This window comes from Coenobita brevimanus, chromosome 66 (assembly GCF_032717465.1).
Source record: "Coenobita brevimanus isolate Jiangsu-jjx chromosome 66, ASM3271746v2, whole genome shotgun sequence".
Taxonomy (NCBI): Eukaryota; Metazoa; Arthropoda; class Malacostraca; order Decapoda; family Coenobitidae; genus Coenobita; species Coenobita brevimanus.
The window spans coordinates 31,433,496-31,457,744 of NC_137019.1; the positions used below are offsets into that span (position 1 = coordinate 31,433,496).

The 24,249-nt window shown below is 42.6% G+C and overlaps 1 pseudogene; it reads left to right on the forward strand.

Annotated features, from left to right (window-relative positions):
- The first annotated feature begins 319 nt into the window (after positions 1–319).
- LOC145405332 (sialin-like) overlaps positions 320–24,249 on the forward strand; it is a 356,107-nt pseudogene continuing 332,177 nt past the window's right edge.

Consider the following 24,249-nt stretch of genomic DNA (forward strand, 5'->3'; position numbering starts at 1 on the left):
TATGGCGACTGCAGGAGGGCTCCAAGTCATAGGGGCGTACGGCCTGGGCTGACTTGTGCCGTTGTCGCGCCGAGTCTTGGTGCGCCGCAGCTGCTCCTCTGTGGGGTCCTTGTGGGGGTGTCTTGGAGTTTACTGGGGCACTATGCTGAATCCCTGGTGGAGGTGGTTGGGCGTTCCAAGGGACACTATGCTGTATTTCAGTCTTAGTAAATGGGAAATATTATTATTTACAGAAGAAGTGAGTACAGATTTCCTTTCCCACACAAGCACTGGGCATAGTGGCATGATGGAGTGGGCAGTAAACCATTGGGGGAGCCACATGGACAGGGTGATGACTCATTCTTGCAACGGTGAGTAAAGATAAGTAGAAAAACGAGTGGAATTTTCTGCATTCCATCCAGGGAAGCACGGGGAGTGGTACAATCACGACTCTAGTCAGTGCTGCCAACGCTAGCCACCGTCAGAGCCGCCCACCAAAACGTGAAAAATCACTCGTCTTCAACTCATCCTTACTCATCGACGGGAACACCTAGAGACCTAGGGACAACTTCATTGGAAAGAGGAAGAGTTCATGAGTCTTGTGAACTTATTTAATTCTCTAGCTATTATAGTTTGGCAGATACTAGGGTTTAAATTAAGGGTATTTTTTCCAATATCTCGGAAATCCGCATAGGGAGGAGTGGGCAGCGGCCGGGAACCCCCTGCGGTTAAAGGCTAAACATCCAATAATATCCATTCACATATGTTGAAGTTTACTTAAAGTATTTAGGTTTTTTTATGACTTTTCTGGACCAGGTCTATTTTTTTTTTCTTTTGAGGCGAAGATGCATTAATTCCAATTTATACAGACCCATGCATGCCAAGTCATGTTTATCAGCTTCAGCTTAGGTCCAGGGTCCAGTTACTCATGTTAGGTCTATTCAGGTCACTTCAGGTCTAGTCAGAGTACATCAGGCTCATTTACAGTAAGTCAGACTCTGTCAGTTCACATCACTCCAGTAAGGTCCACTGAATGCCATTCAGAGCCATTCAGATCTATTTAAATCCACCAATATTACTTTAAGTACATTTAGTCAAGTCAGGTTCACTTAGGAAAAGAGGAGTATGGGGGAGAAACAAAGAGGAGTAGAGAGGATCGGCTGAAGTGGTGAATGGAAAGATAGGGACGGTGCACTGTTTGAATAGTATGTGTATTACTTTCTCTTCTGTTTTTACACAGTCTACTCTCCAGGAACCATCAAATGTAACCACACGGATGCTATGATCTACCATTATTGTTATGAAATAAAATGGATATCACATTCAGGGTTTGGTATTTGACAGTGTAGAATTGGTATCTTAAAGGCTTAAAACAAACTGATTTTTTTCAAGAACACCAAGAAGGAGAAACACACTTTTATAATCCTTTGTTCTTTAACAGTGAATGGTTGGGGTGCACGACATACCTTGGGTCTGCTGATGTTCCTGGGACTGGCGCTGGCCTTCATGGTACGGGTCAATCTCTCAATCGCCATCGTGGCCATGGTGGGCACCAGGACAGAAGCCAATGTTACCCGTAACCTCTCTGACATCTGTCCTGTGTCCAACAGTGTGGACGAAGACAACTATGTGGTTCGTTGTGATTCCTTTATTGTCTAAAGTTGGAAGAAAAGCAGAAGAGAAAAGAAGAAAGTGGGAAGTGGGTGGGTTCAACGAAGAAAATTATTCAGGACTCATTACTGTGCAACAGGTGACTCCGAGTATTAATTCCACGGATGTCAGCAAGCTGGGGAGAAAAGTTGGGGAGGTGAATGTGAGAACAGAGAGACAGTCCTATGAAGTAAAGATGGCTTGGTTGGGTGACAGATGCAGCGAGCCATAATATGGACCTAGGTAATCACAATAACTTGACAGTCGTTGTATCAGGTGCGATAGGAAATCAGGGGATTAATTTTCCTTCATTGCACCGACACCCATCTGTTATTTCAGTATGCCCTATTACATTATATTCCCAAATTTAAGGAGAGGGGGGCTATCTCTATGGTACTTTCGATGCAAATGCGTCTTTATGGAGATTTCAATATAGTCCCGTAAGTAACTTCTCTGATCATGATGCGCAACTATCACTCTGCGATATCTCCCATTCCCAGTGGTGCAGAGACGGTTGAAGAGGCCTAAACTACATTCAAGCTGCTTTTCAAGGTTTCAGCAATTTCCAAGTTTAATTTAAGTTTGGGTAACTGGGAAAGGAGGTTTAACGTATTTCGATCGATTTGGATTTTATTCCGTATCTGGCTTCTGGCGATTCGATCTGTTTTGTTGATTTTATTTCACATATTACTTCACACTCTTGTACGGGTAGGGTTGGTATGCAACAAAATTTAGTCTCAAAATCGATCAAAACGCGTTAAAATCATTAATAAAAATTAAAAAAGCAAAAACATGAAAAGATAATTCCGAAAACTATTGCCTTGGAAGAAGAAGGAGGCATCATGCGTTGATCTCAGCATGAACGTGTGACAGAGTTTTGGGTTAATTTACGAACACTCTTTGACTAGCTGAACACAAGAAGTAAACAGAGATACATACTACAGTTCCAAGGCTAAGGTAATTTTTTTTTTTTTTTTTTTATGCGAGGAAGAAGGAACCAAAGGCATGAGCCTGCAGTAATAGTTCCCTCCAAGAGAAAAACAAAATACAATACAGAGCCAAATTCAAGATCCGATCATTTTGAGATGCCTGGACACACTACGTTTGAAAGACTGGAGATCATAGGCAGAAGGAAATACAGACAGAGGGAGACAGTTCCAGAGCTGACCTGTTGCATAAATGAAAGACTGGGAGTAACGGTTAACTCTTGCATTAGAGAGTTGGACAGAAAAGGGATGAGAGTTTGCTGCTAGACGGGTGCTACGCGCCCGTCGTAGAGGTGGAGGAATGCAAGCAGACAGTTCAGAGGAGCAGTGACCATTAAAGTAGCGATAGAAAAGAGATAAAGATGCAACAGTGCGGCGAAGAGACAGAGGTTGAAGGGAGTCAGCAAGAGGAGGAGAGTTAATGAGACGAAAAGCCTTTGACTCCACCCTATTGAGAAGAGCTGTATGTGGGGAGCCTCCCCACACATGAGAGTTGTACTCCACACAGGGGCGGATAAAACCCCTGTATAGAGTCAACAATTGTCCAGGGGTAAAGAAAGAGCGGAGTCGGCTTAGCACACCCAATCTCTTGGAAGCAGATTTTACAAGAGATGTAATATGATCTTTCCAAGATAAGTCCCGAATAAATGAAACCCCAAGCATGTTCAAGGATGATGCAGGATTAATCTGAATATTATTAAACATCAGTGGGTATAGCTGTGGAAGATTTTGTCGGGTTGATAGGTGTAAGAACTGAGTCTTAGATGCATTAAAGACAACCATATTATTTTTACCCCAGTCAGAGATATGAGTCAAGTCAGACATTAGGTGTGCCATAGCCTCATCCCTTGTTTCTTGAAGTAACTGTTGAGATGGGCGTTGCGGGAACCGAATGGAAAGGTGAAGGGTGGAGTCATCAGCGTATGAGTGGATAGGGTTAGATGTACAGCTTAGAAGATCATTGATGAATAAAAGGAAGAGAGTTGGTGATAGGACAGAGCCCTGAGGAACACCACTGTTGATAGATCTAGGAGAAGAACGATGGCCGTCTACGACAGCAGCTATAGAACGACCAGAAAGGAAGCTAGCGATGAAGGCACAGATAGAAGGATAGAAACCGTAGGAGGGCAGTTTGGAAATTAAAGATTTATGCCAGACTCGATCGAAAGCCTTTGAGATGTCAAGTGCAATGGCAAAGCTTTCGCCAAAGTCCCGAAAGGAGGATGACCAGGAGTCTGAAAGGTAGGTGAGAAGATCGCCAGTGGAGCGTCCCTGACGGAACCCATACTGACGATCGGAAAGAAGGTTGTGATAGGAAAGATGCCTTAAAATTTTTCTATTAAGAATTGACTCGAAAACTTTTGAAATACAGGACGTTAAAGCAATTGGACGATAGTTGGAGGGTTAGGAGTGGTCACCCTTCTTTGGGACTGGCTGAATGAGAGCAAACTTCAGCAAGAAGGAAAGGTACAAGTTGACAGACAAAGGCGAAATAGTTTGCCTAGGCAGGGTGTAAGCACAGAAGCACAGTTTTTGAGAACAACAGGAGGGACCCCATCAGGCCCATATGCCTTGTTAGTACTGAGGCCAGTAATGGCAGAAAATACATCAACTGAAGAAATTTTAATGTCAGCCATGAGGAAGTCAGAGGGGGAAGTGATGGAGGAACAGCACTGGAATCGTCTAAGGTGGAATTGGAGGAGAAAGTCTGTGCAAAGAGATCTGCTTTATCAGTAGAAGAAATAGCTACAGAACCATCAGAGTAGAAAAGAGGAGGGAAGGATGATGAGGTAAAGTTGTTAGAAAGATTTTTGGCAAGGTGCCAGAAGGAACGGGAAGAATTCGAGTTGGAGAGTTGAGAGCATTTAGTATGGATGAAATTATTTTTAGTAGAGCGAAGAACAGACTTAGCACGATTCCGGGCAGAAACGTAAAGATTATGTGATTCAGGGGTGGGATGGCTCCGGTACCTTTTGTAGGCCTTCTCCTTGTTGCGGACAGCATTAGAACAAGCGTGATTAAACCAAGGCTTTCTTGCGTTAGTCAAAGGATATGAGAAAGGAATGTATGCTTCCATGCCCGAGAGAATAACCTCCGTAATGCGCAAGGCACACTCAGATGGCTCACGGCCATGGAAGCAATAATCATTCCAGGGAAAATCAAAGAAGTACTGCCTGAGGGCCTCCCAGTCCGCGGCTCCAAAATGCCAGAGACGACGTTTCCCTGGAGGGTTCGCAGGCCGTACTGGAGCGATAGGACAGGTTAAGGTAATAAGGTTGTGATCGGAGGAGCCCAACGGAGAGAAAAGATTAACAGAGTAAGCAGAAGGATTAGTTGTGAGGAAGAGGTCAAGTATGTTGGAGCTCTCTCCAAGGCGGTCAGGGATACGGGTAGGGTGCTGTACAAGCTGCTCTAGGTCATTAAGGATAGAAAAGATGTAGGCTTGTTCACCAGGTGGATCCGTGAAAGGAGAGGAGAGCCAAAGGTGGTGGTGAACGTTGAAATCTCCAAGAATGGAGATTTCAGAGAAAGGAGAAATGGACAGAATGTGTTCCATCGTAGAAGTAAGATAGTCGAAGAATTTTTGATAGTCAGTAGAATTAGGGGATAAGTAAACAGCACAGATATATTTAGTTAGAGAATGACAGGAAAGCCGAAGCCAGAGAGTGGAAAATTCAGAAGAATCAAGTTCAGGAACACGAGAGCAAGATAAGTCGTTGCGTATGTATACACAACAGCCACCTTTGGCTTTGAAATGAGTATAGAGAAAGTAGGAGGATACAGAAAAGGGTTTGCTGTCAGTTGCCTCAGACAGCTGAGTCTCCGTTAGAAAAAGAAGGTGAGGTTTAGAGGAGGAGAGGTGGTGCTCAACAGAGCGAAAGTTAGAGGAAAGGCCGCGAATGTTGCAGAAATGAAGAAGAAGAGAGTCAGACAGTGGTTCCAGGCACCTCGAGTCGTCACCGGGAGAGGGGCAGATGGCGGGGGCATTTATGGTCCCCCCCCCTGGGGACTCCGAGGCTGGGTGAATTGATGCCATTTTGGTGAATTTTGGATAGGAAGTGTAGTGTGTACTGTGCATGTAGTTTGGTGAAGATAGATAGAGAAATTTGTACTGGAGAGCATGCTGGCCTACTCTCTGTGTAACTGAGACACTGAAAAAGTTCAGCAAAGGGGGATGGTCAGGAACTAGTCCTGAGGGCTGATGAAACGGGAGATCCAGCACTCCCTGTCATCAGCTTTCCATCCACCTCGGGAGTACTGTCCTGCTCGACTGGTGCTACAGTCTACTCCTAAAGAAAAAGAGGTGCAAGTGGGAAGTGGGAAGTAATTTTGAGAGAGAGAGAGAGAGAGAGAGAGAGAGAGAGAGAGAGAGAGAGAGAGAGAGAGAGAAAAAAGATTGGAGAGAATGGAGGGCGGTAACATTTATGTGAGAGCATTTTGTCTGTACAATGTGGTGCCATAACTCCCACCTCGACAGTGTGTTGAAGTGCCGCTGACAGAATCAGTCAGAAAGGTTAAAGGTTATTTACAAGAAACTAATGTTATAAAATCCTACAATCACTGCCAGTCAGGATGGTCTCAAAGTCTTCGAAATTACTGGAGATTAAAACTAGATTATAGTCAGAGGATCAGGAACGCTCATTCTTTGAGACAAAATGAATGAGAGCGAAATTCTAGCAAAAAGGAACTGTGCAAAATGACGTGAGCATTAAAGCAAATTAGCTGAAAACAAGGGTAGTCATTAAAAAGTCAGAATGGCGGGTAGATGAAGAACCTGCACTGGATATACTGACAGAAGTCAGTAGACAGAAGAGATGGCAATAGAAGCCATTTTGGTGATACTGAGGAGGAAAAAAGTAAGAAAAATGTTTGAAAACTTTTGAGTAAGTGCGAGAAGGAGGGGAATAGCTCTACCTGTGAAGATATTTGTAACTATTTTGTAAGAAACTATTGCAAGACGAAGAACAGACTTAACACGATTCCGGCTAGGAATATGAAGTGCACGAGATTCAGGGGTAAGATAATTATGAATGCTATTTCACTGCAGTGAACAGCATTGGAGTAATGCTTTTTGGTATTGCCCAGACACTGAAAACAAGTACAAAAGTAATAGAATAACGAAGGACCTTCAGGGTCTTAAGATGAAGTTTAGCAGTAGATCTAGGTCCTTAATTTTTAAGGCGGCAATGTGGCTTCGCTAAAGGTGCTAAAATCTACGGGGGTGAGGCATTGCATTTCCGAAAATTGTTATTGAGCTGGACTGACAGGACCGTGTCTAGCGATGCTTCCTCACTGAAAAAAGAGAGTGTACACTTGCACCCCCGAAAGGATAACCTCCACTATAGAGAGTAGACTGCAGTGCCACTCGAACAGGGTGGTACTTCCAAGGGGAATTGAGAGCTGATCACAGTGAGAGCTTGGAGCCCCCGTTTCATCAGCCCTGGGGACTAGCTTCTGACCATCCTCCTTTGCTGTACTCTTTTATTCTTTCAGTAACACGGAAAACAGACCAACATACTGTCCTACATAATTTCCTCTGTCAACACCAAACTACATGCAGATTATACACTACACTTAGTATTCTACATTCAGTAAAAGTGGCATCGTCATAACCAGCATCTGAGTCCCAAGGGCAGGAGATCATCAAAGCCCCCACCACCCATCCCTCTCCCAGTGATGGCCAAGTGAGATGCATGGAACTGTGGTGATCCTGACAAACCGATATTCCCACCATACACATGCATACTACCAACGGTCACGTGCGTGTACATGTTCAGTTAGTTTGTTACTTGACAGGAAAAACTTCTGTACTGAGTCACAGAGCAATGAGGTTATGTGGGTATGAGAATCTTTGACTCTTTAAATCTTGTGTATTAATGGGTGACAAATCGACGCAGCGAGACCAGCAAGCAATTCCAATTCTCAACCTACACTTCTTCAGGCTCGTCCTAGCCTTTGTCAAGAAAAGTTTGTGTTGTGTGATCTTATTGTGTTCTGTACTTATACTATGTTTGCTTCATAGACCTCGATTACTGTGACTCGATGAGAGGGTACTAATAGGTCTACGTGGTTTGTGTTTATAGTTAATAAACTTTTATATATCTGTGGTGTATACTATCCGGGTTGGAACCACACTGGTGACCCCAGAGTGACATTTGTGTGCATAATGGATAGCAAAGACAGTATGATTAAGGGGGAACAACGGCTGGTTCTTACCTCATCACTGAGATTTATCTTTCGCACAGTCCGCTACTGATGCTCAGCAGTTCAGCACGTTAGTGGGGGCACTTCCTCCATAGGTGGCTACTTTGATACGAGAAGTTATCACAATGCCACCAGGTAATGATAAATTTACTGCTCTCAAGAATGTATTACTGGCAGGTTATAGGAAACTGGACCACCATCATCTGCATGACCTTCAAGAACTCAGATTGGGTGACAGGAGTCCATCTGTTCTTTGGCAAAAGATGCAGCTCATTAACTCGTTGTGTCACCCCACTACCTGAAAACATTCTTTGTTATATGCATCTCCAGAAACTTCCAGCAGAAATAAGACAACCTTTCTGTTCTCGATGGTCAAACCCCGGCAAGTATGTGGCAGTGGCAGATAGAATGATGGCTCAACACTTCACTTCAACACACATAATTGGTACACCTAATGTAGTAAAATCATCTGACCTAGTGGTGTCTGGTGTGTTTCTACCGAAACTTCGCACCCTGCTTCAGCTTGAGCTCCACTCACTCTGTGTCAACACAGTTCTTTCACCGAATCAAGTAGTAGACCTCTTGGTTTGATAGGCAACCAGGGGACGGGGGATTCCAGTGCTTCAGCATCGAATGTAACATCAGCTTGTGAAACACCAGAGTTTCAGTAAGTACTGCAACGTCTTGATGCATTTCAACGACAGGTAGACAACCTATCTTCATCTCGTCAATCAAGATTTCTCACTCATAACCAACAGCAATCAATCAGGAATGTGCTGGTGTCAAGCAGCATTTAGAACAAAAACTCGCCAATGCCAACCACCATGCTCTTTTTCTGGAAATGGGAACAGGGGGAGCAGGTGAGTGCAGCTGCTCCTGCTGCATCAAATGTTTCTCCACCACTTCTCTACATCAAGGATCGTTCATCTGGTAGAAAATTTTTAGTGGATACTGGAGCATTTGTGAGCATTCTTCCACCAACATTACGTGATTGGGGGAGTAAGCCGCCTGCATTCAGTTATCTGGTTGCGAACAACGCACCCATCGCTACTCTCTGCTCTTCAGAATTCATGATTGATATGGGAATGCGGCAAAAGTTCCCGTGGATGTTTATCGTCGCTGATGTAAAGCAGCCATTGATGGGATGGGATTTTCTCAGACATTTTCAGTTGCTTGTCAGTTCGGGAGAGAACTGTCTAATACAACAGCCATCTCAAAGTAAAGTTTTTGATACTGTGCTTACAAGTTTCACACCAGTTATAACTCAGCATCATCTTAACACGGTGTTTAGTGATTTGCTACAAGAGTTTTCTTCTCCTACAGCAAAGAAAGAATTCGACACACTTTTGAAGGATGGGAACATCAAACCATCTAAAATCTGTTGGACGTCGCCACTCAATATGGCCTCCAAGCCTACTCCCCATATGAGGCAAGCTTGTGGTGATTATAGAATCATTGTACCTGACAGGTATCCTGTCCCGCACATTCATGATTTACACCTGAATTAAATGGCAAGACAGTGTTCTCCAACATTGACTTGATGCATGCGTTTCACCAAATTCCCGTATTTTCAGCTGACATTCCTAAGACTGCAATCATCACTCCTTTTGGAATGTTTCAATGCCGTATCATGCCCTTTGGACTCCGAAATTCCACACAGTCATTCCAGCTTTTTATGGACCACATTCTAAGGGACAGTGATTTTTGTAGTGGTGTACATAGTTGATATACAGGTTGCGTCAAGAAATCACGAGGAACATCAAACTCATCTTAGATAACTGTTAGCCCGCCTACGAAAATATGATATCAAGATTCATCCAGTTGAGTGCGTCGTTGGAGTGCCTGTTCTGGACTTCCTCGGCCACAGAGTTTCTGCGAAAGGGATCAGTCTGTTCCACAGGTAGTCGATGTTATCAAGTAGTATCCACAGCCAACTTTGCCGAAGAGAATGTAAGAATTCCTGGCCATAGTTAATTACTATCACTGCTTTCTCCTTTGGTGAACAGAAACCTTAGATTTTCTACATGATCTGCTCAGACAAGTTGCCAAAGTCAACTAAGGCCCCTCTAACATGTACACCAGAGGCTTCTGCAGCATTTGCAAGAGTTAAGGACAATGTCGCACAACTTTCTCACCTTGCATATCCAGTCCCCGAATCAGACCTTACCCTAACAACAGATGCTTCTTCCACAGCAGTGGGTGCATTTTCACATCAGGTAAGGGATGGAGTTAAAATACCACTGGCACTTTTCTCCCAGCACCTAGACAAGGCTCAGCTTAAATATGGTGTATTTGACAGAGAATTAGTCGCCATATTTTTAGATGTTCGCCAGTTTAGACACTGGCTAGAGGGTCGTTCGTCCTATATTTTAACTGATCATAAAACTCTCATCTATTCTCTGTCACAACAGTCAGATTCTTACTCACAGCGAGTGCAACTTAAGCTCTTCTACATCTCTGAGTGAGCAGCTTCCACCAGCTCTTGACCACAGTCTGTTAGCCCTCACTCAGGTGAATTATGAGGAGTTGGCAGCATATAAAATTTCATGATCTGGACTTTGCTTGCAGTCATTTGATATACCTGGCTCAGACTAAACTTTGATGTGATGTTTCTTGTGACAAACTTTGCCCATTCATTCCCAGCTCACATCGTCACAAAATGGTTTTGCATTGTGAGAAGCACAGGTAGGCAGCCTCGCCCAGGGAAGTACTACCGCCAAGGTAACGGAAGACTCAGGGAATAGCCTGGATTCCATTTTCTCTCCTAGGCCTTGGTAGCTGGTTACACATCTTTCTGCCTCAAACATCAGAGGACATCAGGCTGCCCTCTTTACACAACACACACATGCACATTATATCACGTTGCCTTAAACCAGCTATCCTCTCTCCATAAAACACCAATCTTGTCATTACATATCATACACATTCGACAACACATCCCTGCTCTCCCCCCCCCTCCATAAAAAGAACCATGGCTGCTGCTATACTGGGAATTAGTGCGGTGGTTTCTTGGGTGACCACCACCGGCAGGGCTGGGTCGTCTGCACAGGGCCCTCCCGGTCGTCATCAAGCGTTTGTGGCACCTCCAGTGTTGCAGCACCCTAAATCTGCTCGTCAGTGCAGTAAAATATCGTTTTGCAGTATTAAGGGACTTCAATCCAACATCAACTCTGTTCAAAATTTCCTCCAGTTTGAATTCCCTGATCTGCTATTTTTGACAGAGACACAAGTAAGCTCCACCTCTGATTTAGGTAGATTTAATTTTCCTGGTTATATCTTGATTCAAAATTTCAGACTCAAAGGAGGCGTATGTTGCCTTGCTAAATTGGAAATTGCCCTGGAGGAGATTACTAAATTTAATTGTCCGTAATTCGACAATTCCATATACAAATTAAATTCTTTTGGTAAAATTAAGTATTTCTCTTATGTTTATCATTCCCCTAATGCCCCTCCAGGGCCGAGTTTATCTGACTCTCTGCCATCACAAATGTGTCCTCAACATTAATACTGCATCAGAATTACTATTCTGGGTGATTTTAATGTCCATTATGTTGAATGGCTCACTTATTCAGCCAGAACTGATGACTCTGGTCTTGAATGTGAGCTCTTTGTGGACTCATTTAATCTCACTCAGTTAGTCAGTCAACCCACCCGTGTACCAGGTAACCCCGATAAAAATCCCCGCCTATTGGACTTGTTTCTAACAACCAATTCAGATAATTATAATGTCGAAGTGAAGCCCCCCCTCGGATCCTCGGATCATTGTCTGATTCAAGCCACCACTTTAACACCTACCACACCCTCCTGCTCTGAACCTGTCGTGGTGACTAAATGGCACTACGACAGGGCAGACTGGGAGGGACTCCATATTTTTTTCATGGATGTTCCTTGGGCCTCCATTTTCTCCCAAGATGCAAATTCCACACTGGGCTACATACAGGATTTCATTAAAGTCGGCATGGAAACATTCATTCCCCATCATAGTTACAGAAAAAAGATGCAATTCTCCTAAATGGTTTAACCAATTGTGCTAGAGTAACAGAACATAAAACAATAGCCTATAACACTTTTACAAGAACCAAAACCAAAGAAGCCTTTAACTATTATAGAAATATAAGAAACCATGCCAAAACTATTATCAATCTTTCTAAATCAATCTTCTTACATAGACAGGCTAACAAACTATTAAACAACCCAAATGATAAAAAAAATATTCTGGTCAACCCTTAATTCATTCAAAACTAACTTCACTACCATCTCTTCCATTCCAGCATTACAGTCCCCCAGTGGAAATCTAGTAAGTGACCCACTTGGAAAAGCCAAACTTCTTGTTGACATTTTTTCAACAAACTCAACCCTATATACAGAAAATCACAATATTCCAGTACTTGATTTTCATCCCCCTCAAATACCTCCTTTCATGATTCACATCAGATACATACAAGCTGTATTACAGAATTTCTCAGCAGACAAAGCTACTGGTCCAGATGAAATTCTTTCAGTAGTACTCTATAATTGCTCCTCAGTGATGGCTTCTGTATTGGCAATATTTTTCTGCTTCTGCATCCATACCTCAAGTTTTCCATCCTCTTGGAAAGAAGCAAATATCCATCCTGTTCCTAAAAAGGGGGCAACTTCTGATTCATCAAACTATAGACCAATTGCAATAACTTCCATTGTCGGTAAAGTTTTTGAGACACTAATTAACAAACACATAATCAAGCATCTGGAAATCAATAAATTGATCAATGATCGGCAGTATGGATTTAGACAAGAACGTTCATCTGTAAACATTCTTTGCCTTCTTACCAATCAGATTAACAAAACAATAGACCAACACGGTAAAACACACACAATAGCACTTGATGTATCAAAAGCATTTGACAGTATGGCACTGGGCCTTACTGTCTAAGATGTCACACTATGGCCTTGCATCACTGCTTTCTCTGATTTCTTCTTATCTTCATAATAGAAAAATACAGGTCATGGTAGACGGAAATTATTCTCAATTTCATTCCATATATGCTGGCGTACCTCAGGGATCAGTTTTGGCACCAACTCTCTCATTCATATAAATGACCTCCTATCTGTCACTCACAACCCAATACACTCTTATGCTGATGACTCGATCCTTCATAGTTCTTTCACATTTAGTACCTCCTTTACACAATTTGATATTATAAATTCCCAAATAAACACAGCAATTTTTCTGAACCACGACATTTCTAAAATTAATCATTGAAGACAAACAAATTTGGTCTCATACAATGCTCAGAACACTAAATATATTAATTTCTCCAACAGAAAGAATCCCCCAGACTCTCACATAATTTCAAATGATGTCAACATTCCCATATCCACTACAATTGATATCCTAGGTGTTACTCTAAACCCCAGCCTAAGCTGGACAGCTTATGTTAAATCCCTTGCTAAAAATGCTTCCAAAAAATTGGGACTTATGTACAGAGTTCATGAGTTCTTCACTGACAAGCAGATGGCCACAATATACAGAAGTCATGTGCGTTCTCAGATCGAGTACTGTTCACCACTGTGGAGTGGATGTGGAGCGATTGCATTGAGGCAGTTGGACAAAATTAAAAAATAAGGCCATTAAATTAATCAATAATCCTGCCATTTGGCAGGACCTTCCTCCATTATCAGTACGTAGAGGTGTTGCTTTTTTAGCATTATTTTATAGATATTTTTACCGTAAGTGCTCTGACGAACTGGCTTCAATTGTGCCTCCACTTCACATTTTCGCCCGAAATACTCGGGCAGCTGGGAGTGCCCATGAACTCACACTCTCTCTCCCGCAATGCAGAACCTCTGCTTATCAAAATTCATTTATTCCCAGAACTACTACTCTCTGGAAATCACTTCCTGGGAGTTGTTTCCCACAAACATTTAATCCACTTCAATTTAAATCCAGCAGTTATAAATATTTTATGAATAGAGGATGCCTTTAGGCACATGGACTTTTTTTTCCCCTTTGTTTTTGCTTCCTTCATTCATTAAAAAAAAAAAAAAATCATAACTTAAGTCATCCTGGTATTAATGCTTCACAGCCTCTTCTTACCCAACGCGTAGTTTGGCCAGGGATTAATAGGGATACCTGTGCGTGGACACGGCAGTGCACTTCCTGTCAAGCTTCCAAAGTTCACCGTCATACCAAAGGTGCACTAGAGTCATTGTCCCTCCCTTCCTGTAGATTTCACACTGTACATGTTGACATTGTAGGCCCTTTGCCACTTTCACGAGGATACACCTATTTACTCACTTGTATTGACAGATTTTTCAGATTTGCCAAGGCAATACCTATGCAGGATATGTCAGCTAATTCAACTGCATGGGCCTTTCTTGTAGGTTGGATTGCTCGATTCGGTGCTCCTAACACTGTCATTACAGATCGTGGTGTGCAGTTTGAATCTCACCTGTGACGCCAACTCCTTACTTTCCTGTGAACAGCAAGACACTGTTCGACGTCTTATCATCAGCAGGCGAATGGTATGGTTGAGCGGTTTCATCGACATTTAAAGGATGCTCTCAAGACACAGCCGCAGCAGTATCGGGTACGGGTATGGTTGAGAAGTTTCACTGGCATCTAAAGGTTAATCTCAGGACACAACCATGAAAGTATTTATGGGCTGATGCGTTGTCACTTATTCTACTGGGGCTCAGGGTTGCAGTTAAAGAAGACCTACACTCCAGTCTGGCAGAGCTCGTTTTTGGTCGGTTCATTCGGTTCCCTGGAGTATCCACCATCTCAGCTATCCCTGAGAACTTTTGAAATTACTAGTTCTTCAGGAAACCGTCACTAGAGAGTAACCAGTACCTCTCCGTCAGGTACCACGTTAGTCATGTCATGTTCTCTTTACTTTGGTCGGTTGCAAGTATGTGTGGCAACGTCATGATGTTAATCGACGCCCACTTCAGCATACTTATGATGGCCCTAATGAAGTTGTTAAAAGATCGAGTAAGCATTCCACTATCCAGTGTGGTAATCGTCGACAAACTGTTTCTGTGGATAGGCTAAATCATTCATTCATACATCATCCAATCCTACATTGCCCCATAAGGAGCGTAGGAGCCCGGGGCTGGGCAAGTTGGTCCTGACATTTAAGATGAGAGTGACCAGCATCACTCATCCCTGAGTGGCATTACTTGAGCTATAAACCCCAACCATCCCTTGGATATAAACCTTCACCAGCTCAATCCGATTGGAGCGCCGTAATTACCCACTAAACCACCAGGTACCAAAATTTGTTTATATGGTTACCAACCAGCGTATTAAATGGTTCCCTGGTGTACAGGAAATCATTAGGCTTGTCCCTCTGTGTAGTCACCCACAGGCAGAAGGAAGTGGAAAGAATAAAGGAAAGAAAGACAGAAGAGAGAGTGTAAAGCCACCCATAGGCAGAAGGACAAGGAAAGAATGAAGGAAAGAAAGACAGAAGAGGATGGATGGAAAGATGGATGGAGGAGAGGAAGAGGCAGACACCCTAGAGTAGCACTACATCGAGTGATTGGATGATGAGTGCCCCCACCTGCAGTTTTTCTAGCACCTATTTCCTCCCCAACTACTCAACCCACACCTCAGACACTCATGCAAATTTGTATTTCTCTACCACCTGAAGTTGATCCTGTATCAAATCAGTGACCTTCCACTAATCATAGACATTTGTTGTCAGACCATGTTGCAACACCTGGAACCCACACTGCTAAGCCTCAACCAGCTCATGCTATTGTGACGAGGAGCAGAAGGGTCTCCTGTCCCATTGAGATATACACTTCGTCAGTAATCGCTGAGGGAGCGTCTCCCCCAACGCGGGGGCGTTTATCTAGGCACCAACCTTTACGACGACCTGAGGTGGGGGGGGGGAGTTTGTGGTGAGCCTGACCAACCAGTATTCCCATCATACACTCGCATGCTACCAACGGTCACGTGTGTATATGTGTTCAGGTAGTTTGTTACTTGGTGGGAAAAACTTGTGTATCAAGTCACTGAGCAATGAGGTTATGTAGATATGAGAATCTTTGAGACTTAGAATCTTGTGTGTACAGTAAAAGGGTGACAAGCGAGGCAGCGAGGCCAGCAAGCAATTCCAACTCTCAACCTACACTTCTTCAGGCTCGTTCTATCCTTTGTCAAGAAAAGTTATGTTGTGTTGTGTGATTTTAATATTATGTTCTGTACTTGTAATACTATGTTCTTTTCATAGACCTCGAATGCTGCGACTCGTTTACAGGGTACTGACAGTCTACATGGTTTGTGTTTTTATTTAATAAAGTTTTATATATTTGTGATGTTTACTATCCGGGTTGGAACTATAGAACCAGTGTCTGACTCTTACCTTGTTTATTTCTGCAACATTCATGGCATTTCCTCTACTTTTTTCTCTGTTGAACTTGATCTCTCGAGCTCTGAACCTCACCTCTTCCTCACTGATACTTCAGCTGTCTGCGGCGACTGATAGCAAACCTTTCTCTGTATCTTCCAACTCTCTTTATTCTCACTTCAGAGTCAAAGCTGCCTGTTGTGTTTATGTATGCAGCAATATAATTTGCTCTCGTGTTCCTGAACTTGAATCTTCTTAATTCTGTATTCTTTGGCTTCAGCTTTCCTCTCATTCTCCGACTAAATATACAGTATATGTGTTGTGTACTCATCCCCCAATTCTACAATGAAAAGTTCTTCGACTCGCTTACTTGCACATCCTATCAATTCATCCATTCTCTGAAATCTCAATTCTAGATTATCTCCATGTTCACCACCATCTTTGGCTCTCCTCTTCTTCCACTGATCCACTTGGTGAACAAGCCTACATCTTTTCTACCCTTTAACTACGAGCAGCTTGTACAACACCCTACTTGTATCCAGGGCCGCCTTGGAGAGAGTTCCAACATACTTGGTCTCTTCCTTACGATTTCTGCTTATGCTGTTAATCCTTTCTCTCTGTTGAGCTCCTCCAATCACAGCCTTATCACCTTAACTTGTTCTGTTGTTCCAGTAAGGCCTGAGGACCCTTCAAAGAAGCGGTGGCTGTGGCACTTTGAAGCTGCTGATTGGGAGGCCCTCAGGTAGTAGTTCTACGATTTTCCCGGGAATAATTATTGATTCCATGGCTGAGAGCCAAGTGATTATGTCTCACGCATTTTGGATGTTGTTCATTCGACCATGAAACTATACTTTCTTTTATCCAGTGACTAATGAAAAAAAAAAAAAGTTTAAAGACGCCTGCCCTAATGTTGTCCACAAAAAGAAGGCCTACAATAGGTAATAGAACCACCTCATCCCTGAATCTCACCTCTTTCATGTCGCCGCCCAGAACCATGCAAAGTCTGCTCTTCGCTCTGCTAGGAATAATCTCATTCGTAATAAAGGCTCTGAACTCACCCAGCCCAGGGAGCAAATGATACTTTTTCTTGTCAACCGCACATGTGTTGTTATTATAGGTTATGGCCTACCATTTTAATCCTTGAACCATCAGGAACAATACCTGATGCACAACCATGAAAACCAACTATTGTACGTTGGGAATCCAAGATGGCATCAAAGATGACTGCTGATCCTATCTGTTTTACTATACGACGGTAATTTGTCAAATCGTACATAATCATATTTAGTTTGTTTTTATGGTCTTTTATATTGTGTTATTTGTGTTCAGAATTAGAAAATAATAAATGTTCATAATTAAAAACCATTTTATAGATTTAATTATTTATTAAAATGACCCACACATTTTTTCCCTTCAGAAGTTTACACACTTGTAATGACTAAGAAATACAGCAAAAATACAATTATAGGGTATATAAACAGCAAACACGTGAGGAATGTAAATAATTGAACATGTTATGAACATAAGCTCTTATATCATTATTTATAATATTCAATTAAACAGTTCATCCTCACACCACAACACAACTTATTGTGAATAAGATATAACGGAACCATTATAACTATTAAAATAACTTACACTGAGATTTAGTCCAATACAGAGATAATCCTATTCAGACTGAGAAAAAGGAAATACAATATTCATAGAAAATCTCATCAGAGTCAGAGCTGTCCTCAATTTCCTAGAAGTACTGAGCTCTGGACCAGCACTCTGGAGATCCACGGCATCTTCAGACAAGATAACAGGGAACATTCCCTTTGGCACATGAACAATTACTTAAACAGCCTTTGCTGCAGCCGCAAGAAGGAGATGCAATATTGCTAGTGATCACAATTCTGCCATCACTGGAACTGACATAAGTTCTGCTTGCACTACTGTCCATCCATATTCATCCAACGAAGGAATGCAAGGCTCTGCAGTGTATGCTGTCTTGTCAGTGATTGTTGCCAAGGCAGAACGTTTCAGATGCTGCATAAAAGTATCCTCAGTAGGTGGAAGGAGCTTCAGAAGAGTGGTCTTGTTGGTAAAAAACAGTTTTATGTGAACCTCACTCAAAGAGATATCCAATATCTCGGCATTCTTTCTGTAGACGGTGACAAGTAACTTCCTAGCCTGACTGATAACAACTACGGTTATGATAGCATTACCGTCACTGGCAAAGTCTTTCAAAGTATCCAGCTGAATTTTTTTACTTGCTGCCAACCATCTCTTTTTGCTGGTATAAAAGAGAATGCTGGTGGTATCCCTGCCACTTAGACTGTGAACAAACGGAAGTGAGAGGCATCTGTGTGGGCATGTGAAATAAACGAGTGTCTGCCTCTTTATGTGTTGATTCAAGGGCAGGGACTGCAGTTACATTCCATTCTGCAACATTACTTTGTTAACTTATTGAAACCACCACCCAGATAAATTTTGGTGCTACCAGAACTTGAAGACTGGAGTTCATCTTGACATCATTTATCACACAGGTTGGCAAGTAACCGTGTTTTCTTTGTGCATCAAGCAATGAATTCTGAGGGATCTGGTGCTTTGTACTGGTCTGAATCATCAAATATTTTTACTGTTTTTGGCGTACCCAACCTCATCTGTCTTGTCGCTTCCTTCATAGTTGGACTTCTGTAGTGATCAAAACACAGGTGAATAGTCATTGCATTAGCTGGGACTTCACTGAGAAATGGTTGTTTGTATCTAAGTGCAATGGCAAAGAATTTTTCATCTTTCACAAATGACAAACAATGAACCCAGTGCATGACATCAGTCATTAATGTACATGTTCTGTCGTACAGTGGCAATCTTTCACAACTGCTTATGCCTGTATCTTCCATTATAGCCTTCACATGACTTGATTAGTGCAAATATGACCAACTTATGAACATTTATAAATAGGGCAGCCATCTTGGACATTTTCTTGAAGTTCGAGCTTACAGCAGTTGATTTTACTGAAAAGTTGTGTTAAATTACTTTGAAATTATTAAAACTGAATTCCTAAAAAAACATAAAACCTGTATTACACTTTATATTACTGCTCATTAAAACCAACTTAAGAACCTTTATGGCTATGGCAGCCATCCTGGATGCCATACTGGATTCCTAGCTTATGGTAGTTGGTTTCCAAGGTTCTACACCTGGATATTGTTCCTGATGGTCCAGATATTAAAATATCACAACCTTTCACAACAACCCATGACTGCTGTACTCTACTTGCCCACTGAGTACTGACTTACGTTCTTCCTGCCCCTTTTGACACTGCCACAAACCTTTCTAGCAAGTTTGCTTCATCATTCTTCCCTCCTTCCTCTGCTCTGATGGTTCTGTAACTGTTTTTTTTTTCTTTTTTTTATACTGAAAAAAGCAGAACTCTTTCCTCAGACTCTCTCCTCCGTTTCCACCTCAGATGATTCCCGTACTGTTCCTTCATCACTCCTCTCCCCCATCCATGACCCCATGAATGACATTAAAATGTATTCAGTTAACCCACTGGTGCCCAGCGTCCAATATAGTGGACGGAACTGGACCTTTTCAAAATTTAATAAGAAAGGAAACCCAGGGGTAGGGACCTATGAGCTTCGCGACTACGAGCCGACAGGAGGAGGGCGGTACACTTAGCACCAGTCTGGCAAAATCCCTCGCACAGGAACTGTGGTCACTAATGGGTTAATGAACTTTCTCTCCTCACCGGCCTAGATATTAACAAGGCATATGGGCCTCATAGAGTCCCGCCTGTTGTCTTCAAGAATTGTTCTTGTGTTTACTGTACACCCTGCCTACGTAATCTCGTCTTTGTCGACTTGTACCTTTCCTTCTTCCTATAAGTTTGGCACATTCAGCCTGTCCCAGAGAAAAGTGACCATCCCTAACCCTCCAACTATCGCCCAATTGCTTAATATCCAATATTTCCACAAATTTTGACATTATTCTTAACCAAAAAAATGTAAAGCATCATCCCTTTCAGAACCTTCTTTCCAATTGTCAATATGGGCTCCACCTGCGATGCTCTACCGACGATCTTCTCACCTTCCTTTGAGACTCCCGGTCATCATCCTTTCAGGGCTTTGGCAAAAGCTTTGTCATGTCACTTGACATCTGAAAAGCTTTCGATCGAGTCTGGCATAAATCTTTAATTTCCAAGCATTCCTCTTATGGTTTCTGTCTTTCTATCTGTGCTTTCATCTGTAAGTTCCGTTCTGGAAGCTCTATAGCTGCTGTTTTAGATGGTCACCACTCTTCTCCTAGAGATGTCAGTAGTGGTGTTCCTCTGGGCTCTGTCACATCAACAACTCTGTTCCTTCCCGTCGACAACTCTCTTCCTTTTATTCAATAGTGACCTTCAGATCTGTGTATCAAACCTTATCTACTAATGTTGATGCCTCCACCCTTCACCTTTCCATTCGATTTTTGCAGCATCCATCTCAACAGCTGCTTCAATAAACAAGGGATGAGGTTATGACAGTGCCTGACTTGGCTCATATCTCTGATTGGGGTAAAATTATTGTTATTTTAATGCCTGAAAAAAAAAAAAAAACTTAGTTCTTGCATCTCTGAACCCTTCAATATCTACGGCAAGAGTATCCTTTGACTTTTAACAATATGCAACTCAATCCTACGCCATCTTTGAACATACTTGGGGTTTCATCCTCTCTGGATATATTTTGGAAAGGTCTTATTACCTCTCTTGTAATATCTGCTTCCATGAGAACAGGTATGCTAAGCGAACTCCATGCCTTCTTCATCCCTGCACAGTTGTTGACTTTATATGGGAGTTTTGTTCGCCCATATTTTTTTTTATTTATGTGATGAAGAAGGAACCAAAGGCCGTGGGCCCGAAAAATTTTTACTTCCAAGAGAAAAACAAAGTACATGAAAGAGCCAAATTCAAGCTCTGATCATTTCGAGATGCCTGGACACACTGCGTTTGAAAGACCGGAGATCATAGGAAGCAGGAAATACAGACAGAGGGAGATAGTTCCAGAGTTGACCTGTTGCATAAATGAAGGACTGGGAGTAACGGTTAAATCTTGCATTAGAGAGTTGGACAGAAAAGGGATGAGCGTCTGCTGCTAGACAGGTGCTACGCGGCTGTCGTAGAGGTGGAGGAATGCATGCAGACAGTTCAGAGGAGCAGTGACCATTGAAGTAGCAATAGAAAAGAGATAAAGATGCAAAGATGCGGCGAAGAGACAGAGGTTGAAGGGAGTCAGTAAGAGGAAGAGAGTTAATGAGACAAAAAGCCTTTGACTCCACCCTATTAAGAAGAGCTGTATGTGGGAAGCCTCCCCACACATGAGAGTTGTACTCTACACAGGGGTGGGAAAAAAAACCCTGTATAGAGTCAACAATTGTGCATGGGTAAAGAAGGAACGGAGTCGGCTTAGCACACCTAATATCTTGGAGGCAGATTTTACAAGAGATGTAATATGATCTTTCCAAGATAAGTCCCGAGTAAATGAAACTCCAAGCATGTTCAAGGATGATGCAGGATTAACCTGAATATTATTAAAGATTAGTGGGAACACCTGTGGAAGATTTTGTCAGGTTGATAGGTGTAAAAACTGAGTCTTTGTTGCATTAAAAACAACAAGATTATTTTTACCCCAGTCAGAGATACAAGCCAAGTCAGACATTAGGTGTGCCATAGCCTCATCCATTGTTTGCTTAAGTAACGGTTGAGATGGACGTTGCGGGAACCGAATGGAAACGTGAAGGGTGGAGTCATCAGCGTATGAGTGGATAGGGTTAGATGTACAGCTTAGAAGGTCATTGATGAATAAAAGGAATAGAATTGGTGATAGGTAAGAGCCCTGAGGAACACCACTGTTAATAGATCTAGAAGAACGATGGGCGTCTACAACAGCGACTATAGAACGACCAGAAAGGAAGCTAGAGATGAAGCACAGATAAAAGGATAGAAACCGTAAGAGGGCAGTTTGGAAATTACAGATTTATGCCAGACTCGATCGAAAGCCTTTGAGATGTCAAGTGCAATGGCAAAGCTTTCGCCAATGTCCCGAAAGGTGGATGACCAGGAGTCTGAAAGGTAGGTGAGAAGATCGCCAGTGGAGCATCCCTGACGGAACCCATACTGACGATCAGAAAGAAGGTTGTGATAGGAAAGATGTTTTAAAATTTTTCTATTAAGTTGACTCAAAAACTTTTGAGATACAGGATATTAAAGCAATTGGATGATAGAGGGTTGGGAATGGTCACCCTTCTTTGGGACTGGCTGAACGAGAGCAAACTTCCAGCGAGAAGGAAAGATACAAGTTGACAGACAAAAGCAAAAGAGTTTGCCTAGGCAGGGTGTAAGCACAGAAGCACAGTTCTTGAGAACAACAGGAGGGACTCCATCAGGCCCATATGCCTTATAAGTACTCAGGCCTGTGATGGCAGAAAATACATCAGCTGAAGTAATTTTGATGTCAGCCATGAGGAAGTCAGAGCGGGGAAGTGATGGAGGAACAGCATCGGAATTGTCTAAGGTGGCATTGGAGGAGAAAGTCTGAGCGAAGATATCTGCTTTATCAATAGAAGAAAGAGCAACAGAGCCATCAGATTAGAAATAGTAGGAAGGATGATGAGGTAAAGTTGTTAGAGAGGTTTTTGACAAGGTGCCAGAAGGAGCGGGACGAATTCGAGTTGGAGTGTTGAGAGCATTTATTACGGATAGAATTATTTTTAGCAGAGTGAAGAACAGACTTAGCACAATTCCGGGCATAAACGTATGAAAAATGTGATTTAGGGGTGGGTTGGCTCCGGTACCTTTTATAGGCCCTCTCCTTGTTGCGGACAGCATTAGAACAAGCATGAGTAAGCCAAGGCTTTCTTGCATTAGTCAAAGGATATGAGAAAGGAATGTATGCTTCCATGCCCGAGAGAATAACCTCCGTAATGCGCAAGGGACACTCAGATGGCTCCCGGCCATGGAAGCAATAAACATTCCAGGGAAAATCAAAGAAGTACTGCCTGAAGGCCTCCCAATCTGCAGCTCCAAAGTGCCACAGACGACGTTTCTTTGGAGGGTCTACAGACTGTACCGGAGTGATAGGACAGGTTAAGGTGACAAGGTTGTGATCAGAAGAGCAAAACTGAGAGAAAAGATTAACAGTGTAAGCAGAAGGATTAGTTGTGAGGAAGAGGTCAAGTATGTTGAAGCTGTCTCCAAGGCAGTCAGGGATGCAGGTAGGGTGCTGTACAATCTGCTCTAGGTCATTAGGGATAGAAAAGGTGTAGGCTTGTTCACCAGGTGGATCAGTGAAAAGAGAGGAGAGCCAAAGGTGGTGGTGAACATTGAAATCTCCTAGAATGGAGATTTCAAATTAAAGAGAAATGGATAGAATGCATTTCATCGTAGAAGTAAGATAGTCAAAGAATTTTTGATAGTCAGTAGACTTAGGAGATAAGTAAACAGTGCAGATATATTTAGTCAGAGAATGACAGGAAAGCCAAAGCCAGAGTGCAGAGAATTTAGAAGAATCGAGTTCAGGAACACGAAAGCAAGATAAGTCGTTGCATATATAAACACAACAGCCACCTTTGGCTTTGAAGTGAATATAGAGAAAGTAGGAGGATACAGAAAAGGGTCTGCTGTCAGTTGCCTCAGACAGCTGAGTCTCAGTTAGAAAAAGAAGGTGAGGTTTAGAGAAGGAGAGGTGGTGCTTAACAGAGCGAAAGGTAGAGGAAAGGCCACGAATGTTGCTGAAATGAAGTAGAAGAGAGTCAGACAGTGGTTCCAGGAGCTCGAGACGTCACCGGGAGAGGGGCAGAAGGTGGGGGCGTTTATGGTCCCTCCCCCTGGAGACTCCGAGGCCACGTGTTGTGCTGCCATGATTTTTTAAAATTTAATTTAGATTTTAATTTAATATGGAGAGTTCAATTCTCATGTGTTTGGAGGCTCCCCACATACAGCTGTTATCAATATGGTGGAGTCAAAATCTTTTTGTCTTATTAACTATCCTCCTCTTACTGGCTCCCTCCAACCTCTGTCTCCTTCACACTGTTGCATCTGTATCTTTTTTCTGCCACTACTCGAATGGTCA